Consider the following 23,230-nt stretch of genomic DNA (forward strand, 5'->3'; position numbering starts at 1 on the left):
TAAATCATATACTGATCATTTGTACTAATGGTTTTATTCATCACGCTTTGCTCATGTGGAGTAGACAATTGTTTTTATTGAATTGAGATATACAAAACATGGTTGACATAAATACTTTACATAATTTCACTTATAAATTACTTATTCAACTAATACATATAAACCATCTACTAATGATCAGTTTGATTTATTTCATGATTTAAACTTTTTTTAGATAACTACAACACATTTGTAATCATTAGCATACCACTCTTAATCATTTATAACATATAGTCATTTTTTGTAAATGATTCCATTCACCATTAACTAATACTTGTAAGTGACTTATAACTGAATTAATAAACCACCCAAAAATAAAACTAAAATGTTAACTTATTAATCATTTATGAAAGTATAGTCATGTTTTGTAAATGATTATTCATCATTAACTAATATTTATAAATAACCTTATAACAGAATGTTAATTAAAAGTGTGACCTAACATTATTATAAATTCAATTTTTGAAGAAAAAATAAAATGTTGCATAACATTCTTTCCAAAGTTGCTTGATTAAAAAGAAACTTGTGGTATTTAAATTACCTGTAGTTTGAAGCATCAAGATCTTCATGTTTTCCCACAATATTTAAAAAGATCCTTCTTAGCTGCATCATTGTCAGCACCTCTTGGTTTACCATAATCTATGGCGGATGATCCTCTCACACGAAGATCTTGTAGCTGGCATTGAAGGTTGGCTCATTTCTGAAAAGAAAAACACAGGAAAATAAAAATAAACAAACCAGAGAAGATGTATTAATGTGTAATAACTATTTCACAGTGGCTTCTATTTTGTTTTTTTTTTTTTTTTTTTAATTTAAATATAAAATAATTGGTACTATTATTATATTTTATATTTAAAACTTTTCGTTTATTCTACATTCCCACTACACATTTGATCATATTGAATTGCTGGTGCCATGAGTTGTGCCTTCAAAACTCTTTGGTTTTACAGCAAATATGGCAGACTATGTAGAGGTCAATGCTTGAACTTTTGACAATGTACTACAACCTTTTTTTAATTATCATTTTGATACATGGGCAATATATAACTAACTGTTCTTCTGAGGTCTCCGTAACTGTTGCAGTAGACTTTGGTCAAGAATCAGGTGTACTGTCTGTAACAGGACTTGGGTATCCCACCTCCAGAGACACATAGTCTTTGTCCCTGAATATGCACAAGATGCTAGTGGTCTTCTCTCATCTTCAGCAAGCTTTTCTGGCACACTGGCCTGTCAATAAATATACCTAATATATAAAACAAGTTTGTAATAAAAACCACCCCCATTATGTAAAAACTGTTAACAGTTAAGCAATATTGAGTGTTCTGGCTGTGTAGCTACAGCAGTGTGGCCATCCAAAACGTTGGTTTCTACTACTGCCACTCCAGTACTGCCGCTCGTACCGGCCGCCGCCGTCGGCCAAAGTGCATTTGCAGCTTTTGACCTAGTGAATTGGGCGCTTTCAAATCACAAGTTTTCAAACGAAGCACATCAAGCACATTTTTTTCGCAAATAGACTTCACTTTGCGCTCACCGGGGGGAGTGTTATATTTGACTGACTGCAGGTCGGGGAAAATGAAAGAAAACATATTTAATATTCACAGATGACAGTTTTAGTTTCCTTATGAAGATATGTGCATTTCTTAGGAACTAATTCAAGCAGGAAAAACATGTCCAAGCCTATGAATAGTGTGGGCAGTATTATTTATATAATATGAATTATGTGTTATATTATTCAAAGAAAAAAATAAATTATGGTTACACTTTGCATCGGAGCATTAAAAGTGGTACATAGTGAGGGCTAGACTTGCGTGGTTTTATAAATTTATTTTCTTTAGTTTAGTAAAACTTGAGGCACTGAATACTATTTCGCTACCATTATTTAGGCCTAATTAAAAAAGAAACGAATAAATTAAAACCTTGCACAATTTAACTAAATCATTGAAACTCCTAAAGAATGGACTGATATAATAAAACGTCGGTCCTATGATTAAACTCAAGTTCTCTCATTAATAAATCAACAAAAATGCACACGGATCTAAAAAGAGCTTCATTAATTGACATTCAGTCTTCTTTAACTTGCGTTCATGTTTTTAAGTAAAAATAAATAATAAAATAAAATACATAAATAAATTGTAGCCACACTTTAAATGCAGGTTTGTATAATTTTCCTTAAAATATCAGTGCAGATTGCTCGGGACGCCGCATGATGCTGAGTGCACATGCACCATTTATTCTTATTTGTCACTCTTTTTATCTTCATTCAAATCTTTGTTTGGTTTTATTTAGGATAATAGCTATAATCTAATGTATATATATATATATATATAGATATCTACTATTTGCTTTGAATGCAGTGCAAATGTAATTATTATTCATATCAAGTGTTTGTGCGAAATTATTCCGCAAAATTGGGGTGCCTCACTACATGAGAAATATATCTACAGAAAGCTTGAAATGTCTTTTAAATGAATCAATTCGAACGAAAGCATTTGTACATCTGTGAGGGTTGTATTTCTCTAAAGGTGCGTCCATGTGGAGAGAGTCCCGCACTGTGAATTTCATCTTTTGCAGCCGACAAGAAACACATTTATTTATTAATAAATAATTAAATGTCTCCCTTTTTCACTAATTATTGGGCTACTTCTGCCTGTGCTTGGGGCAAAATTAATGTCATGTGCTTGAGCCGGAATATATTAAGGTTCATTATGGATTATAGATGTAAATTTCATAATAATAATTCCTTACATTTATATAGCGCTTTCTGGGCACTCAAAGCGCTTACATAGAAGGGGGGTCTCTCCTCAACCACCACCAGTGTGCAGCAGCATCCACCTGATGATGCTAACGGCATCAACCTGGCGATTAGTTGAATCATGAGCAACGAAATAAATGACAAATGAACGACTAGTAACTAGAAAAAATCTACGGGAGGCAGATCCATTAAATACCTCTAGACATCTCTGTTAAAGTTTTAAAGTATTTTTATATGCGTTTGCATAAATTCTTCTTTCAGAACGGTCTGTAAAGGAGAGATGCCTTAACAACTGATTTTTCCTCTGAAACCACAAAAACGAATATTGAAGTAAAATTGATATTTTATGTTTTGAGAATGGTCAACCCTTCTCTGCAGATATTGTGCTTCTGGTTTGTGCATTTTAAATCACATAAAGTCTACAAAATATATAAAAAACTCTTGTGTTTTTGTCACGCCTGTAAAAAAAGCCTATATAAAACATGTTCATAAATGGATACTTTACTGATGTCTGAACTCTGTTTTGGGATTTAGAAAAAACTTCAATATATTGTTCATGAATAGGCTAACATTCTGTGAAAATTTATATTTCACACTTCAATATTGTATGGATGCAACAAAAATAAACCCCCGACGCCCACCTAGGGTTTAAGTTCTGACTGGCTCGACACGCTGCCGAGCAGAGGATTGCGGAGCGGAGTGTTCTGACTGGAGCGAGTAGAGGGTTTTTTAAAAGTTCGGGAGTGTCATTGGTTTTTCACTCGCTCCAGCCACCGCTCTCTCACGGTACAATTCATGCCAACACCCGTAATAATAACTGCAATTTAGCAAGAATTCACATGATACACATTTAGAGCTACTAGCTTGATACAGATGTATCCTCCCGATCAGAAGATGTATGAGCGGCAATAGTCCGAGCGGGATGTTACAGGCTAGTTCTCAATGTTTGTCTCCTTTTACTGATTATTTTCGGGTTAAAGCCTGATTTAAACAGATACAGCACATTCCGACGTAATCCGCTGTCGCAATAATGCTTTTCAACAAATGTATCTTACAGTACTTCATCTGTATCTGATTTTGAACTGAGCAGAAATCTGTAAGAATGCATCAATCTGTAGATAAAATAACTGACGAAAATGTAAAAACTGTTATTTTCATCACAAACAAATTTGCAACAGCAGAAAGTCAGCAATTATACCTTTTAATGCTGACAATGTTATTAGTTTGGCGTTTGGTAGGAAAAAAAGTTTGAACACATTAGCCTAATCCCCTTTGAAACTCTCCTGTTATTTTATTTATTTATTTATTTTTATTTCCTCCTCATGTTGCACATTGCACTTTTTGAAAAACAAAACAAAAAAAACAATGGCACAATAAAAAAAAAAACATATGTATGTATTGTCCTCACTTAAAAAAAATTAGAAAAAAAGGTTAAAATATTTTTGTGATATGAATTTTATAATATCAATATCGCCTGGACAGTGTAAAATATCGTGATATGAATTTTAGCTCATATCGCCCACCCCTAATTTCAAGATTCAAGATTTTTATTCGTCACATACAGGATTATATAGAGAATATATAACCAGCAGTGAAATATGAGTCAGGTCCGCTCCATGGACAGTGCAATATTAAAGAATACAACACAGATGAAAAAAAAAATATACATAAATATAGCTATGAAAGAATGAAATAAAAGTAAACAATAAAAATATAAGAATAAAATATTTTAAAAAAAAAGTATACTGTAGAATTAAATATAGAATAGAAAATAAAATATGTATGAAAGTATACTGTAGTCTTAATATTAAGGTACACAGGAATGTACAAAGAGGTGAATGTGCAAACAGGCTGTGACACTGTCAATATGAGTAGAGAAAGTAAAACTGTAAAAAACAAATCCAATTAACAAAAGGTGGTGAAGGGCAAAAATATTTAAGTTGAGCTAATTTTACTGACGTGGGCTTAGTTGAGAGGACATATTATATTAACTCTACATCAAATATATTTGAAAAACATTGAATGAACGATTATTTTTAAATCCAGTCAACAATTAGCACTGCTAAGTTGACTAACATCAAATAAGCCTTGCATGAATATGTCTGAGGGAAATTAGCTGTTTAAGTGAAGGGAACATTGTTTTTCTTCTCGTTTAATCCATAAAACAATTCATGTCAAAAGCTGTGTTTACTATAATTAATTTTAGGTTTAATTTTCAGCAGTGTTTCTGTTCTTGTTGAAGGCGCTTCAGAGAGGAGCTTGTCGCGTCCGAACGAGAATAAACAAATGAATCCCTTCACAAAGCTGTTATCACAGCAGACTGCGTCTCAGTCTGTTCCCTAGGTAACCTTTAGTGAATTCCTAGGCAAAGGAGTCCCTGCACTGTTTAAAGAGACCATGGCGTAGTAAACACTTGGGCCAATTGATCCAGTCGATTTGTAAAGCGTCACGACTGGTATTTATCAACAACCGGCAGACATATTTTTGACATTTATTTTAATGCTGTTTAAGGTAGACTTTTTAATATGAAATGTACATGTTCTGTTACAAATCCTTGCAACTAATGAACAGTCAGCATCAATGCACCCTGTGATGTGCGATGGATTGAGATTTTTTTTTTTGTCTGTACCAAAAAAAAAAAAAAAAAAAAAAAAAAAAAAAAAAAAAAAATTGGATTGCAACTTATGTTTCACAACAAATGATTTACAAGTCATAGTTTTCATTTATTATTATAAAATTGTACTTTTTTTCTCCATAAGGGTGTGGCCAAAGGTTTCATTGGTGCTTTCTCATCATTGCAAAGTTTTCAAATGCTGGCCAGTCACTCCTCAAAGACTTCAAACACTGCCATGTGACCAGACAGTCTCACTGAAACTGAATAGTGTGTGTCTACTTTCAACACTAACACTTAAGGGTAATATGTGTACAAGTTGAGAGTGGTGACTACAATAAAAATGTGCTTTATTGTTCTCAGTGGCATCTATGCTAATATTAGACCATCTCATTCTTATTCCGAGGTCACCGTAGTCACCAGATCCAGTCTGTATCCAGATCAGATGGTGGATCACCACCTAGACAAGCTCTTGACAGCCCTGAATGTCAGCGGAGACCAGGACAACTAGATGAGCCCCAGAGACAGATCCTCATCACCAAGACAGCCATCGGGACAAGACCACAGGAACCAGACCAGTCCTCTGCACAATCTGACCTGTTGTCGCAGTCTGCAATTAAAACTGCTGGATTCGTCTGGCCAGAGAAAAGAACGATGGAGTTTTGTTTCCTTCGACACACAATTTTTTCTGTTTAATACTGTAAAGCTGTTTTGACACAATCTGTAGTCTAAAAAGCACTATGTAAATACAGTGACTGGACTTTACTTGACTCAGTTCAGTTGAACTGTAACACCTGTTTCATTTATTGTTTTCTGACTTCTGCCTCATTTTAAATATGTAATTGTGAACGTAGTAATATTTTTTTAAATGTTTGTTTGCAAACATTTTGTTTAACTTTATTAGTCTGTTTTTAAGTTCATTAAACATGTTTAACATAAAACTTTTCAGTTGTATTACAAATGTAATGTTTTACAACTGGAGCACTTTAAAGGGGCCATCAGGCCATCCCAGATGTCTGTGACTTTTTTTTCTTCAGTAGAACAGTAAAGAAATTTTTATCTGAAACGGTGATCCTTGGCGATTCATACACTGCACACCTGTGGCTGCCGGTTTTTCATTGTTTAGCTTCATACGGCCTCAATGTGTCCTCAGGAGTCTTTGTTAATTTGGTCTCGTCTGTATATGTTTGGTTTGACTCTTAAAAGCCAGCAGCCAGAGACATGCAGTTTACGAATTGCAATGTTTTCACCTAAAAATTTCCTTTACTGTTCAATTGAAGAAAAAAAGTTAACTACATCTTGGATGGCTTGAGGGTGAGTCAATTAACAGCAAATTTTCATTTTTGGGTGAACTATCCCTTTGAGCCTGCATGTTTAGTCTGTATGACAAACTTTATAAATGCAGATTGTTATTAAATAAAGGCTATTATCTGTTGTAATGTGTGTGTTTTAGTGATTGATAGACACCAGGTAATAATTTGCTTAAACTCAATATAATATATTATAACTAGTTCCATAGCAATTTCTTATGATGCCCAAATAATAAATCTTAGTTGAGGTAACATATGAAACACATGGAGTGAATGGTTAAATTTTTAATTGACACAATTTTGCTGTAGTTTTCTAAATGTTTGACCAATTAAATAATTTTGGTTTAATGGACTATACAACTATTTCAGTAAAGGTTGAGCCAACTAAAAAATAACAATTCAGGCAACACTTTGAAGACAGAAATTGACTTAACGTAAAATTTCTGTGGAACAGAATAATAATTAGTTGAAACGGCTTGAATATTTTTAGTGGTTGATTATAGTGATTATTAAGTGGAGACGTAGATGTTAAGAGGCTGGTTTTGAGTTTAGGAGCCTAATGGTCTGGGGGAAGAAAAACTCGTCATAAGTCTCTCAGTTTTTTCTATTTCATCAAAGAATCCAAAGAAACCAAAAAATCCTTCTGATCCCAAACTTTTGTGGTAACGCTGCGGCGGTAATACCCATTTTGGTTGTCCAACCTACTGTATATGCAAAAGGCAAATCTGTAAACATTTAATTACGTAATTGTAATTTAATTTAGCCATGGTGTCCAGCATATGGCATAAAACTTCAAAGTTCAAACGTGTGTTTGTTTACCCACCTGCTGACAATGTTTCTGCCTGTGAAAGATGGCCCTTCTGGCGTTTGCCTGCCACAGTAATGTACTTGTCCGTTTTCTTACAAATGATGCACAATGCAGGAAGCACAGGACCTGCACAAGCTACCGGCAGACCCGTCCTGGACCTAAGTTTCTTTGTCGGACATTCAGATATTGATGTACTACTACTCGAGGACACAGACTGGACTTTGTGGGCATCTTGAACTTCAGGACGCTGTGTGACACGTTTCTCTGCTGCATCCAAGCGCTTTTTGTCAATAAAACGCCTGTAGCAAGTGGAGTGAAAACCCAGCGTCTTCTGAAACATTTTCAAACTCGATTTCTAGACAATATTTGTATGTTTCTGCTATTCTCTGATTCTCACCCTGCAATCCAAGCCACCGTTTGACCGTTGGTGATCCCACCGTGTGCGTGTAAAATCCTTTGTTTCTTCTTTTCTTTATGGACGTAAGATGCATATATAGCATTGTTTATAATCCTTTTTACGGCGTTTTTGAAGGAGGTCTGGCCGTAATTGCCTCTACTTCGCTCGTACTCGATATTGACAACAGGGTGCAGACATCTTGGACTCATGTTTACACGTCGTACAAAAAGTGGCCACCTTATTGGTTGTGCTTCCCACGCGTGACGTGAAGCCTAATGAGTCATTGTTTCCATTCATTAAGTGTCGTCCATCTTTTTTTTTACAGTCTATGCTCCAGACTCAGGAGATGAACTTGTCATTGTTTCCAGGTCCTTATCACAACATATTCTTCAAAAAACAAACACAACACATAAAAAACAACATCTATACAAAAATAACAGTACTACAAGAATGAAAATTACAATCCAACATTTAACGTTAAAAATTTATAATATTATCAGATAACTAAAACTATGATAGCTTGCGATGTGCTTGATCATTATACAACCTGATCGCTATGGGGTATAAATGATTTATTATACCTTTCTGTTCTAATTCTCTGTTGTAAAATTCTACCAGTTGACCTATTACTTCTCTTAAATTTATGATATAGAGGGTGAGTAGGGTCATTAAGGATTTGGTCAGTCTTTTTTGAAATAAGCTCATTGTACAGCTGAGCTACCGACACCTGGTCAATTCTGATGATCCTGCTGGCCATCTTGATCATGCGCTGCAATTTCTTTTGGTCCTTAACATGCATGTTACCAAACACACAGATGAGGCCAAAGGACAAAACACTCTGAAGTAGGCTTTTATAAAACATTACAAGAATGTGTTTTTCTAATCTAAAATTATATAATTTCCTAAGGAAGGTACATCCTCTGGTGCATTTTCTAATTTTTTTTCAGTGCACATTCATTAAAATTTAATTTAGAATCAATTTCAACTCCCAATTTATTTAATACATTGAGACCCTCTCCACTAATTCACCATTAATTTTAGAGGGGGAACTATCATTCTATTTTTGCTAAAATTTATTACCATCTCTTTTGTTTTTCTTCACACTGATTCCAGAAAATTTTCAGAACACCACCACTGAGAGGAACCCTGCAATTCCCTCTGAAAACCACTCACAGAAGATATGTCCGACTTTAAAAAACCAACCAATGCTGTGTCGTCAGCATATTTAAAATAAATGTGAGCTGAAGAGGAAGCTTGACCAATTATTAGTGTATAAGTGTATATAGGATAGGCGACAGAACACACCCTTGTGGTGTCCCTGTATTTATCATTTTTGAGGATGATATACATGAATTAAATCTGACCTTGCTGACTACGATCTGTCAAGAAATCATAGATCCATAAAAATCATTTGGGGGGGATTTACTCCCAAATGCACTAATTTTCTCACCCAGCAGGTGGGGTTGGATCGTATTAAAAGCACTACTGAAATCAATGAACACAATCTTGACCACGCTCTGAGCATGTTCAAGGTGCTCATGAGTGCTGTTAATCAAAGATAATAGTGCATCCTCAACACCTCTCTCTGCATGATAAGCAAATTGATTTACATTTACATTTACATTTAATCATTTAGCAGACGCTTTTATCCAAAGCGACTTTACAAATGAGAACAGTAGAAACAATCAGATCAACGAGAAAACAACAACGGTATACAAGTGCTATGACAATCTCAGTTAGTCTAGTACAGAACACGTAGCCAGGGTTTTTTTTTTTTTTTTTCTTAGAATATGATAGAAAAGAAAAAGAAAAAAGGTAAGTACTAGTATTAGTTGGTTAAGTGCAGGCGAAAAAGATGAGTCTTTAGATGTTTTTTTGAAAATGAGTAAAGACTCAGCTGTTCGAATTGAGATCGGGAGGTCATTCCACCAGCTGGGAGCAGTCCAGAAAAAGTCCGTGAGAGTGATTTTTGAACCTCTTTGGGATGGCAACACCAGGCGTCGTTCACTTGCAGAGCGCAAACTTCTGGAGGGTGCATAAGATTGAACTAGTGAGTTTAGGTAAGTTGGCGCCGTGCCAGTGGTCGTTTTGTAGGCAAGCATCAGTACCTTGAATTTGATGCGGGCGGCTACTGGTAGCCAGTGTAACCTGATGAGGAGAGGAGTCACATGGGCTGTTTTCGGCTCATTGAAGACAACCCTCGCTGCTGCATTCTGGATCAGTTGTAGAGGCTTGATAGTACATGCAGGAAGGCCTGCCAGGAGAGCATTGCAATAGTCCAGTCTGGAGAGAACAAGAGCTTGGACAAGAAGTTGGGTGGATTGCTCTGACAGGAAGGGTCTAATCTTCCTAATGTTGAATAAGGCAAATCTACAGGACCTGGTCGTTGTAGCAATATGGTCTGTGAAGCTTAACTGATGATCCATCTCAACTCCTAGGTTTCTGGCTGTCCTGGAAGGAGTTATGGTTGAGGAACCCCAGCTGTATAGAGAAGTTTTGTGATGAAACGATGGGGTTAGCTGGAACCACCAGTAGTTTCAGTCTTAGTTAAGGTTGAGCTGAAGGTGATGGTCATTCATCCAGCTAGAAATGTCACTCAGACAGGCTGAAATGCCAGCAACTACCGTCGGGTCATCTGGTTGGAATGAGAAGTAGAGTTGAGTGTCATCAGCGTAGCAGTGATAGGAAAAGCCATGCTTCTGAATGACAGATCCTAATGACGTCATGTAGATGGAGAAGAGAAGCGGTCCAAGTACAGAGCCTTGAGGAACCCCAGTAGCAAGTTGTTGTGACTTAGAAACTTCACCCCTCCAAGACACCATGAAGGATCTATCAGACAGGTAGGAGTTAAGCCACTGGAGTGCGGTTCCAGAGATCCCCATCTTTCTGAGGGTGTGGATAGGAGAATCTGGTGATTACGGTGGTCAAAAGCAGCAGACAGGTCCAGCAAAAATGAGTACTGAGGATTTTGAAGCTGCTCTTGCCAGTCGCAGGGCTTCAGTAACCGAGAGCAGGGCAGTCTCAGTTGAGTGGCCACTTTTGAAGCCAGATTGGTTGCTGTCCAGGAGGTTGTTCTGTACAAGAAACATAGAGAGCTGGTTTAACACAGCTCGTTCGAGTGTCTTTGCAATGAATGGAAGAAGGGATACCGGCTGTAGTTTTTGCTAGAAGTGCTGGATTTAGAGATGGTTTCTTCAGCAGTGGGGCTTACCCGAGCCTGCTTAAATGCTGATGGAAATGTTCCAGAGTGAAGAGAGGAGTTGACAATGTGAGTAAGTGAAGGTATGACTGAAGAAGAAATCGCTTGAAGGAGGTGAGTGAGGATCGGATCCAGTGGGCAAGTAGTAGGATGACTGGACAGGATAAGTTGGAAACGTCCGGTCTCTGAGAGTGGAGAGAAGGAGGAGAACGAGTGAGCATTAGTCGTTGTGAAGTTATCCTCAGTCTGCGGTGTGGAGAATTGGTCACTGATGGTTCTTGTCTTATTTGTGAAGAAAACTGCAAAGTCATCAGCTGTAAGAGTCAATTGAGGAGGAGGTGGAGGCGGAATTAAGAAGAGAAGAGAAGGTTTTCGTCACAACAGTTGTTAATCTTGTCGTGGTAATATGATGTTTTAGCAGTGAAGACGTCTGCAGAGAAGGAAGAGAGGAGAGACTGATACACACTGAGGTCGGTAGAGTTTCTTGATTTAAGCCATTTCCCCTCCTTCTGCAGCCCTGAGTTTAGTGAGCGATATTCACGGAGTACATCGGACAGCCAGGGGGGCAGATGGGGTGGTGCGTGCTGGTCTAGACGACAGTGGGCAAAAGTTGTCCAAGCAAGAGGTCAGAGTGGAACAAAAAGTGTCCGTAGCACTGTTCGTGTCCAGAGCTGAAAACTGCGAGAGTGAAGGAAGTGAGGATGCAACCACAGAGGATAGGCGAGATGGAGAGAGTGAGCGTAGGTTCCGTCGAAAGGTGACCCGCGTTGGAGCGTGTGTTGCCGCTTCAGGAGTAAGTGCTCTGGTTAGCAGTAATGAGGAAGGTGGTCTGAGGTGTGCAGTGGAGTAACTAAAGTGTTGTCCACTGAGCAACAGCGCATGTAGATGAGGTCCAGTTGGTTGCCCGATTTGTGAGTCGCTGTAGTAGAGGTCTAAAAGGGGTGATTTGGGTCTAAAAGGGGTGAAAACCTCTTGGAGAAGTTGTTTTAAAATTATTTTTTCAAAACATTTCAAAACTGCAGAGGTAAGGGCAACAGGGCGGCAGATCATTAAATTCCTTAGGTCTATTGTTTTTAGGCACACGCACTATTAAGGATTGTTTCCATAGGCTGGGAATAACGCCTGTATCTAATGACAGCTGAAAACAACCTATGGAAGGGCTGTGCCAACTGATCAGCACACACCTTTAATGTCCTGCAGCTAATACCATCAGGTCCACCACATGCTTTACGAGGATTTACATGTCTAAAATAGAATTTGACCTCGTCCATGGGGATATCAAAATCTATACTCTTCATGTCTCTTACTGCTGTAATGATCTCATTCTGTTCAACTTTAAAATCATATATATAGCAAATCTACAATAAAAATTATTTAATTCATTTGCCATATTAAAATTATTCTCTGCTACAAACGGATGCTTTCTTGGACTTATATCCTGTGATAGATTGGACTCCCTGCCAAGCTCTCCTAGCGTCACCTTTAAAAAAGTTTTCTAACTTATGTTTATATGCTGCTTTGCAATCATTGATTTTGCTTTTAATCTTTTTCTGCACTGTCTTTTTCTCTTCTCTACTTCCTCCTGATTTAAACACACACTTTTTCTCATTAAGGAGTTGCTTTAACTCTGGGGTAACCCAGGGCTTATTATTAGGATACATCTTAATAGTCTTTCGGGGGATGATTGCGTCCTCACAGAATTGTACATACCCCGATATAGCAAACACTGCTTCATTGACATTGTCAGTCCCATCGGTCACTACATTCCAATCTGTGCACTCCAGGCAATCCTGAAGTGCCTCAGTCGCAACAGCAGTCCAGCATTTAACCTCCACCTTTTTTGATTTTTCACGCCGTAGGCGGCATACATATTTTGGCATCAGTTTAATCATATTATGGTCCGAATTCCCTAAACCAGGCAGGGCCTTAGAATAATACGCATCCTGGATATTTCCATAACAATGGTCAAGGCAAGCTTTATAGCGTGTTGAACAGGTAACATATTGTTGGTACGTAGGTAAATGTTCCCTTTAAACTGCATGAATTAAGTCACCCAACAAAAAATTAGCTGCATCGGGGGCCTCTTCCTCCGCTTTAGTTACAAGTTCCATGAATCGTAGTGGCAGCGGCCAATGTGTCGGCGGAGGGCGCAATATACACAACAAACAGTCTGATTTGGTGTATTTCTCTAGGCAAATAATAAGGCCTTAAGGAAAGCGCTAAATGTTCAATGTCCTTCGTACAAATCTGATGCTTCATCGTAATATGACTAAGGTTACAATATGTATTGTTAAACAAACACGCACAACACCTCCACCTTTCCTTTTTCCCAGAGTTCTGGTTACGGTCCATCCTCACCAGCGTGTAGCCCTCTAGTTCGACCGATATCGGAGGCTGTCTCAGTGAGCCAGCTTTCTTTCAGGCAGATAAGGCAGGATTGCCGGTATTCGGTGAGATAATGAGTGCAGGCCCGCAACTCATCTGCCTTATTCCTTAGGCTTTGGACTTTGCCGAACATGACAGTTGGAAGTGATTGTCTGTAGGGCTGTCTTTTCACTCGTTCCCGGATTCCTCCTTTCCTGCCACGTTTTCTTGCTTTGGCGTTGCTGCCCCTGACACATTCCGGTGGTAACAAAGATGTGTCATAGGGATGAAATCGCGTTGCAGTGGATTTAAAATTTAGCAGAAAGTCTTGTGTGTAGGTGATTCGCGCTCCCTGGTCAATATGCATGTAGTGATTGTAACCAGCAGCATAAGTGATCAAAATCACCAGCAGGATAACTGAGTTCGGCTTCATTCTGGGCCCTGAACATTCATCTAAAAAAAAAGAAAAAGACTTACTTTAACCGTCAATATTGATGGATTGTAAAACAATTAATAAAAACAAACAAACACAGCTAAGGACGCGCAAAGAGACTGTGTCGCCGCTCGCCGCATCGCGCATGCGCCACACCCCCCCAGATCACCTTACGGCCTATATGGCCAAACTGCAAAATAAAAAACATGGAAACTAAGGACAGCTCCAGACACCCAAACAAATTCCAAAAACTCCAGGAGGGTGGTGGAGCGGAGGTAGAACTGGGAGAGGGACGGAGGGCCAGGCCCATGCAGGGGAACAGGACCTGGATCATGGTATGGCAGAAGACCAGGACTGTGGAGCAATGGTGGACCTGGACCATGGGGCAATGGCAGACCTGGGCAGTGGAGCCATATTGGACCAGGGCGGACCTGGGACATGAAGCAGAGGTAGGTCTAGACTGTGGAACATTGGAAGACCTGGGCCGTGAAGCAGAGGCAGGTCTAGACTGTGAAGCAATGGAGGACCTGGGAAATGAAGCAGAGTCTGGTCTAGACTGTGGAACAATGGAGGACCTGGGCCATGAAGCAGAGGCAGGTTGAGACTGTGGAACAATGGAGGACCTGGTTCATGGATCAGATCCATAGGAGCATGGAGGCAGCAAAGCAGGCAGCCATGGCGGAGCAGGTAGACCAGGGACATGGAAAGGCAAACAAGACGGTCTGGGTTAATTTTTTTTGGTCACGTATTCTATAATGAGCAGTCCACTGAACCGCAAGTTGAAGAACCCATGTGCAGTTTATTTACAAAGTAATCCAAACATAATCCAAACAAAGATTTGACTTGAACAGACTGGATGTAACATGAACAGACTAAACTCACTGACAGCAGGTACATACATTAAATACACGACAAAGAACAATGGAAACATGAGGCCAATTTGTATCAAACACTATGGGTCACATGACAACAACCAACCAATAAGGAAACAAGACACATGAACCAAGAATCAATCAGAACATAACACATAGACAAGGGAATCACATGACAGAACATGACTATGTGCACCCCCAGCACCCCCCTCCCCCCGCCCTCTAATGGCAGCTACGGACAACCAAACAAAGATAGAATGAATCACAACCTACTAAAAAATGGCAAAAAATACTCTTTATACATAGCTGTATGAATCCTAAATGTCACATTTTAAAGTTTTATTTAAATTTATATATAACACACACACACACACACACGTCTATGTTACTAAGAGGGGACTGTCACTCTACACTGACCCCTCTGAGGTCTAAGGGGGTTTTGGGTGCCTGGAGAGGTTTTGACATCCCCTGACTTTTGTGCTTTTGTCAGTTGCTTATAAACATATACATGGCTAAAGTCTAATAACACTGTAATCAGTACAAACAAGACTGCAATAATATGTAAATAGCGTGCATGTACATGATTGTGTTTTTAAGAAAACATAGTTTATGCGTGGTTAGTAAAAAACTAAAATTTTGAAGTCACTGAAATAAGGTCATATTGTTTCAAAAGGGCATATGCGCGAGTAGACGTGATTGACAATGAATATTTGTGAGATTCACACCTGAGAAGACAAAGAGCTGCATAATGAGTCTTTCAGCCAGGTGTGTGACTGAGAGGGAAGAGTTACAATAAAGAATGTGAGGACAAAATAAATGTATATATTTTTATGTTTGTAGTTTATTTAGAATATATTTAAATTATCCCACAAAATAACTTGAGATTCACTTGTGAGTGCAGTTTTAACAGTTTATTAGGAACAATCAAAGCTGACTTTGAAGCTGAAATTTTACCATCATTACTCGTGTCACACGATCCTTCAGAAATCATTATAATAATCTGATTTGCTACTCAAAAAAACATTGTATTTATTATTATTATTATTATTATATTTTTTTTGATTAATTGAAAAAACAGCATAGTCTGTAACATTATTATTGTATTTATCATCACTTGTGTGCTAAAAGTTTTAATTTCTATATATACTGACTCCCAGCTTTCGAATGGTATAGTGTATATTGTTACACTTGGAGTAAGACTGGAGTAATGATGCTGAAAATTAAGCTTGGATCACAGGAATACATTAAATTTTCAAATATATTTAAATAGAAAGCAGTTATTTAAAATAGTAAAAATAGTAAAATAGTAAATTGCTCTTATGTCTCTGTGTTGAGTATTTGCTGAGTTACAGTTCATTTCATGTGGCAAGATGGCCGCCGCTGCATGTGCAGGTGCTGCAGGCAGAAGTAAAATTCAGACAAAACCTGAAATCTACCGCACAGATACAGGGAAAATGATTGTGGAAGATGAGTTTTTAAAACTTTCTTTCTATTAAGATCAAAACTGTGAAACAGGACGAGATTGTTTTGATGGCTGTGGACCATTTTGGATCAGAATGGATTACAAACTCCACCAAACTGCTATTTGAACTGTGCCGAGGTACTACTCGCAAGCTTGTGGCTCATACTGGGCCACAAAAAGATTCAAAGAATGTTAGGAATTGCCTTAGGCTTCTCAATGAAGCTGGTGAAAATGTTCCTCGGTTTGTTTCTCACCATCTTGATGAACTACCACCTGTGACTTTTAACAGCCTTAATGTTTCCTGTTTGCTTGGGAAGATTGAACAACTAGGTGCAGATATTACTATCATGAAACAGGCTGTGTCTTTGCAGACAAACACCTGTAACGATCTGCGGATTATCACCGCAGACATAAATCAACGTCTGGGTGCTATTGAGCAGCCTAGACCAAATCTGGAGAGAGGGCCTATTTTCCAAACCAACAAGCCTGGAACAAGTCAGAGATCGTCCACTCCACAAGTCTGTGAGAAGACCCAAGTTGGCATGGAGGGCCAGACCAGCGAGAAAGACTCAAGCCAGAAGGTGGAGAGTTCTGCTTTGGGCTTGGACGGGCCAGTCAGCGCCGCAAAGGGAGACCCTCGTGTCACGTGGAGTGGGCTGCTACCCCACCCTGGAACTTGGTCCAGGACAAGAGGAGCAACAGCCGATGGAAACAGGTCCCCGATAATGCTTCAGTTAAGGCCAAACCTCGTCTGCATCCTCCCAAAGGTAAGAAAACTGGTGGCATTGTTGGGACTGGTACTGCTGGAGACATCCAAGTCATTAAGTCTAAGCTGGTGAGTGTATTTGCAACAAAATTCTCACCTGATTTAGACTCTGAGACTTTGTCTAGTTACATGAAAGATAAACTTGGGCGTGATGTAACTTGTCAAAAGATAGAAACTTTACAAAGCCAGTTCAGTTCATTTAAAATAACTGCAGAGTGCAAAGAAGTGGGTGAAATGTATAATCCAGAGCTGTGGCCTGAAGGAACTTTTGTGCGGCGATTTTATGAAGCACGCAAACCAAAGTCTACAGGGGGGCTAATGGCAGTGATGAATGTGCCTTTAATGGGGGCTGGGGTACATGATGCCTAGTGCCAGCCACAGTGATGGTGGTCATACAACTCACGAGGCTTGCGCCTAGGACAGACTGCTGGGGACAGAGCGCATCGTGTTATTGTTGACCAGCTACTGGAGACCACAGACATTCTCTGCCTGCAAGAGACATTTTTAGCCAAACAGGACCTTGATAAACTTAATTCTGTCCACATTGATTTCCATGGAGCAGGAGAGTCCACACACAGATTTAAGCATTAGAATGGTATGTGGTAGAATACCTGGAGGTGTGGCCATTCTGTGGCGCAAGAAATATGGACCCAATGATCAGTATTTTTAGATTAGAGGTGGACTGGTGTATTGCAATTAAAGTTATGCATAATATGAATGTTTTTATCATTTAAATGTTTATACCCCATATGATTGCTATAAAAATGAAGATGAATATATGAACAGATTGGCATTTTTAAACTCTTACATTAAGGAATGTACATATGCAAATATATTTGTGATGGGTGATTTAAATGCAGACATCTCTGATGACAAATCTCTCTTTGGTCAGCACTTGATTGCAGTTCTGTCATGACAGTAAACTGGTTCTTTCCAGCATGAAATTTCTGCCTGTAGATAGTTACACTTACATCAGTGAAGCATGGCACACAGCATCCTGGCTGGATCATGTAAATCTGTACATCTGATGCTCATGATAGTCTGGAAACAGTTGAAATTATGTATGGGTTGACTACCACTGATCACTTACCTGTCTCTATGACAATAAATGTTGATAACCTACCTGATTGCAGCAGATCAACAGAAGATGGCGCCAATGGGGTCAAAGTGAATTGGGCTAAACAATCTAAAGAGGATGTCATGTTTTATTGCTGGAGGACAGATGTTCTCTTAAGGGAAGTACAGCTACCCATGGATGTTATCTTATGTTCAAATATCAACTGTGATGATGACACTCACTGTAATGACCTATGTGAAATTTACAATAGTATAGTGAGTGTTGTATATGAGGTCAGTAGACCTCTACACACTCACCCCAGAAAGGTTAAGAATACCAAGCCTGGTTGGACAAAGTATGTAGCTGCCCATCAAGAAGCCGCTAAGACAGCTCATAAAGCCTGGGTTATAGCTGGTAGACCCAGACAGGGGCCAGAATTAGAGCATAAGAAACGTACAAATGCTAGATACAAAAATGCAGTGCGCTTTGTTGGGAAGCATGAGCAAGCCTTAAGAGCTCATTCTATGGCTGAAAACTTGCTTGGTAACAATGTCACTGAGTTCTGCAAAGAAGTAAAAGCTACAAATAGGGCCAAAGCAGTACTGCCGTGCCACACTGAAGGGGTATCTGGTGGAGACAATAATAGCAGAGCAGTGGAGGCTGCACTATGCAGCTCTGTTTAATTGTATTAAAAGTGAACCTTATTGTGTTGGCAAGTTAAAAGGAGGAAGTGATTCATTTTACTCCCAGCAAGGTTTATCATGTTATAGAGCAACTAGCTGATAACAAAGCTAGTGGCAAGGGTAACATCACTGCGGAGCACCTTTAAGTTAGCCAGCCCCAGGGTAGCAGCTCTATTGTCCATCTGCCTCACAGGGCTGATGACACATGGCATACTGCCAGACACCATGTTGACAGTCACATTAGTGCCAGTCAGTAAGGATAAGGCAGGTAAAATAGGGAGTTTGGACAACTATAGACCCATCGCCTTAGCCAGCATTCTTTCAAAGGTGTTAGAAAAGATGCTACTAGATAGACTGAGTGAGTTCATTTACACCACAGAAAAATCAATTGGGTTTTAAGGCCAAGTACAGTACAGATCTATGTATCTATGCCTTGAAAGAAGCTGTTGAATCCTACAGAAGGCAGGGTTCTACAATATTTCTAGGGTTTATTGATGCCTCCAAGGCATTTGACAGGGTAAAATCATCATAAGCTTTTTACTAAACTCAAGCTTAGGGGTGTGCCTGGATGCAGTATACGTATCCTGGTTTACTGGTATGCCAACAACATATGCAGTTAAATGGGGAAACAGCCTATCCTCACCCTTCAGTGTAGGCAATGGAGTACGGCGGGGGGACTTCTGTCTCCCACCTTGTTCAACCTATACATGGACAGCCTGTCGAAACAGTTGGGGAAGTGTAAGACAGGTTATATGATAGGGAACACTCTGTTAAACCATCTGATGTATGCAGATGATTTGGCTATTATGTCCCCCAGCACTGTTGGGTTCCAGCAGCTGTTAGATATATGCTCTGAGTATGGGGTTGAGTTTGATGTAAAGTACAATGCAAAAAAAGAGTGTATTGATATGTAGGACCAAGGAGGATCAGAAGCTGCATTTTCCTACGTTTTACCTGTCAGGGCAATCCCTCTGTGTATCTTATTGGACGAAATATCTTGGGCACATCATCACTGACAGGTTGGAAGATGATGCAGATATGTATAGGCAGAGATGAATGTTGTATGTTCAAGCAAACATGTTAGTCCGGAAATTCCATCACTGTTCTGATGATATTGTTTCATGACTGTTTCATGCATACTGCACCCCTATGTATGCAGCCCCATTGTGGGGTCAACTACAAAAAGGAGACCATGCGCAAACTTCAGGTAGCATATAATTACTGACTGAGCATACTGCTAGAAAAGCCCAGGAGTAGCAGTGCAAGTAAGCTCTTTTGTGACTCGGGGCTAAGCACTTTTACAGGCTCTCTTGAGGAACCTAATGTTTAAGTTCATGTCTCGACTTGATGAGTCTCAAACTGTATTATAATGATGCTCACAAGCCCTAGGTGCAGCTCGGCTAGATATCAATCATATTTGTGGAAACATTGGTATGGGTGCCTGTTAAGACTCTCATGAATCAAAGTATGTTTTTATGTGTTTATGTATCGATTCCTTCTGTTATGTTGTTGGTCTTGTTGTTGGTTCTAGAGTCTGTAATAAAGTGTATATTTTTTTAATGACGCGTTTCTAAATGAAGATCACACAGAACCAAGGCGGCAGACAGCGCACTCCTTTGTTTGTTTTCTTTATTTTATAAACGCACAAAGTTTTGTTGTTATTATGTGTGTATAAAAATAAAAGTAGACCCTTTACAGATGCGATTGATGTATTGCTCTTATCTGTACGATCAAAACTGAAAGTGTGATTTAAGTTATTTTCGGTCTTATGCATCTCAACCTAAACAACACACATCTCAACAAAACAAAACACAACAAAAAAAAAAAACAAAAATGACATACAACATTTTCATTTAAGGTATTTTTCCATAATATAACTGAATAAATAAATAAATAATAATAATAATAATAATAATTATATATATATATTTAAACATGCCAAGGGGGACCCTGAAGCTCTGAGTGATGTCTGCCTATCCAACAGGGGTACTCCATAGACTGCAATGCAGCTGTGTGTGGAAACACAAGGGCAATTGTACCAAGTGTTTCTTCACAATCTAGCTTTATTTAAATGCAACTCTAAAATTTGAAACATTCACACACTATCACCACTGAAGAAACATTCTGATAAAAATCCAAAATGCTTAATAAATTAGCATGCCCCACAGATATTTTCTGGGCATAACACTAATACAAATACACTTGTCAATGTATGAATGCAATCATATATATATATATATATATATATATATATATATATATATACATACATACATACATACATACATATATATTATATATATATATACACTATATATATAATATATATATATATATATATATATATATATATATATATATTATATATATACACACAGGTGCAGCTCAATACATTAAAAATACATTAAAATGTCATGGAAAAAGTACATTTATTTCAGTAATTCAACTCAAATTGTGAAACTCGTGTATTAAATAAACTACTTCAGTCTGTGTGCATTGAATTAAGTCTTTGGTTCTTTTAATTGTGATAATTATGGCTCACATTTAACAAAAACCCACCAATTCACTATCTCAACAAATTAGAATACTTCATAAGACCAATAAAAAAAAAAAAAAAACATTTTTAGTGAAAATGAAATCAGCATCTTCAAAAAGTAATTTACTGTACATCTATTCAATACTTGGTAGGGGCTCCTTTTGCTTTAATTACTGCCTCAATTCGGCATGGCATGGAGGTGGTTTTGATCATTTTGTGGCACTGCTGAGGTGGTATGGAAGCCCAGGTTTTTTTTGACAGTGGCCTTCAGCTCATTTGCATTTTTTGGTCTCTTGTTTCTCATTTTCCATGAGAAAATGAGAAACAAGACTTCTGCTGGTCAGCAGAAGGAAGCATTAAGTGCTCCAAAATTTCTTGGTAAACCGGTGCAGTGACTTTGGTTTTGTTGAGTTTAATATCCCGAGGGAAATCCACTAAATATCTAATGCACATTCCCTCCTCTAATTGGCAGTCATAATTAATCTGTTCTTACCACTGAGGTCCGGAACTGGCGATGAGAAGATGTGGAATCCTCCCCGGCACCCGCGACTGCTCAGCTGAGTTCGGTCTACTTGAAGCTCGTATGATTATTCAGTTTATAATGATTTATTATTCATAAAATAACTAATAAGAAACTAAAAATAACAAAAAAAAGTTCTTCACCATCACCATTTGTTATTGGTTTCGCTTTATTAATAGACAATAATTCATAAGAAATCAAAAATAACAGCGAATAGGTCTTCACCATTGAAGTGTGCCCCCGCACTCAGATTTTGTATTCCTCCCCTTCTCCCTTATTTGGTAATCACGTGTATTCATACACAAACAAAGTACATGACCTTCATCACATCTAAAACAGGGTGTCAAAAGTTCAAATGGAAAGAATGGCAGGGGTGGCCAGCAACACACACATGCTAATACAAAAATATATATAACACCTTTTTCTGCATAGGTACAAGTCTGCTCAGTTCAACGACAGAAACCACACCTTCATGCATTGCAAAATCAACACTGCTCGGTTGCGGTTTCATCTCCCAAGCACATTGGAAAATGCAACTGCGTCCTTTTACACTCTTTAAACAAACAAAGCATACATCAATTCTTAAACCACAAAGATTAATACCTTTAAAGATTAGAAAAACATGAAAGAAAGAAAAATGAAACATGATCATGTTTCCCCCCAAAAGAAAACTCTTACATCTTAAAAATTGGAGCTTTAAGCTTTAAAGACTCTCAACCATTTGTCAGTGCTTGCAGCTCAAGATGGATTTTATTATACTCTGCCATGTCTCTTACCAACTACACCATTTTCTTATTCAAAGTCTCCTGCTTGCGCATCAAACTTTATCACCACTCTCAGCTTGAAATTCATGTATTGCTGGTATTCCAGATTTCTTCGTTGCTTGGCGACGCTTCTCAACTTTTGCTTGCTTTTTTTGGCTTTTTGGCTTTCTTCCACTTGCAGTCCAATTTATTAACCTCTTAAAATCTCTACTTATTAAGTACATCATGCCAATTCTTTCACTTGTATCATAATTTTCAACATATACATGATAATTGTTTCCCTTTTGTCTCATAAATGTTACCTCGTAAAATTTTGTCATTTCCCAAACAGGAAATGGATCTTGTTTTCTAGGAATATCATGGTAAAAGACAATCATTCCCCCTGTCCCTTTCCACCCATTACTAGTGCACATTCTTTGACCTGCAACATTACAAAAACATTTTACTCCTATGAACAGCATCATTAACCCTATTATAATCAACACTCTATAAAGGAGGTACCATCCTGCACTAACTAAAAAATCATTAAATCCTGTCCACATGTCTTTTGTAACAAAGTTAAGGACTGCACTAGCGGCCTTCTTAACTCCTTCGTAACCAGTTCTAATAAATTCACCTGGCTCTTCGTCGTACCATCTTGGTCCTCCCTTAATCCAA

General features: G+C 38.3%; 1 pseudogene; it reads left to right on the forward strand.

The window, feature by feature from the left end:
* The first annotated feature begins 14,564 nt into the window (after positions 1-14,564).
* LOC109085561 overlaps positions 14,565-23,230 on the forward strand; it is a 108,089-nt pseudogene continuing 99,423 nt past the window's right edge.

The sequence above is a fragment of the Cyprinus carpio genome, chromosome B5 (genome assembly GCF_018340385.1).
Source record: "Cyprinus carpio isolate SPL01 chromosome B5, ASM1834038v1, whole genome shotgun sequence".
In the NCBI taxonomy this organism is placed as follows: Eukaryota; Metazoa; Chordata; class Actinopteri; order Cypriniformes; family Cyprinidae; genus Cyprinus; species Cyprinus carpio.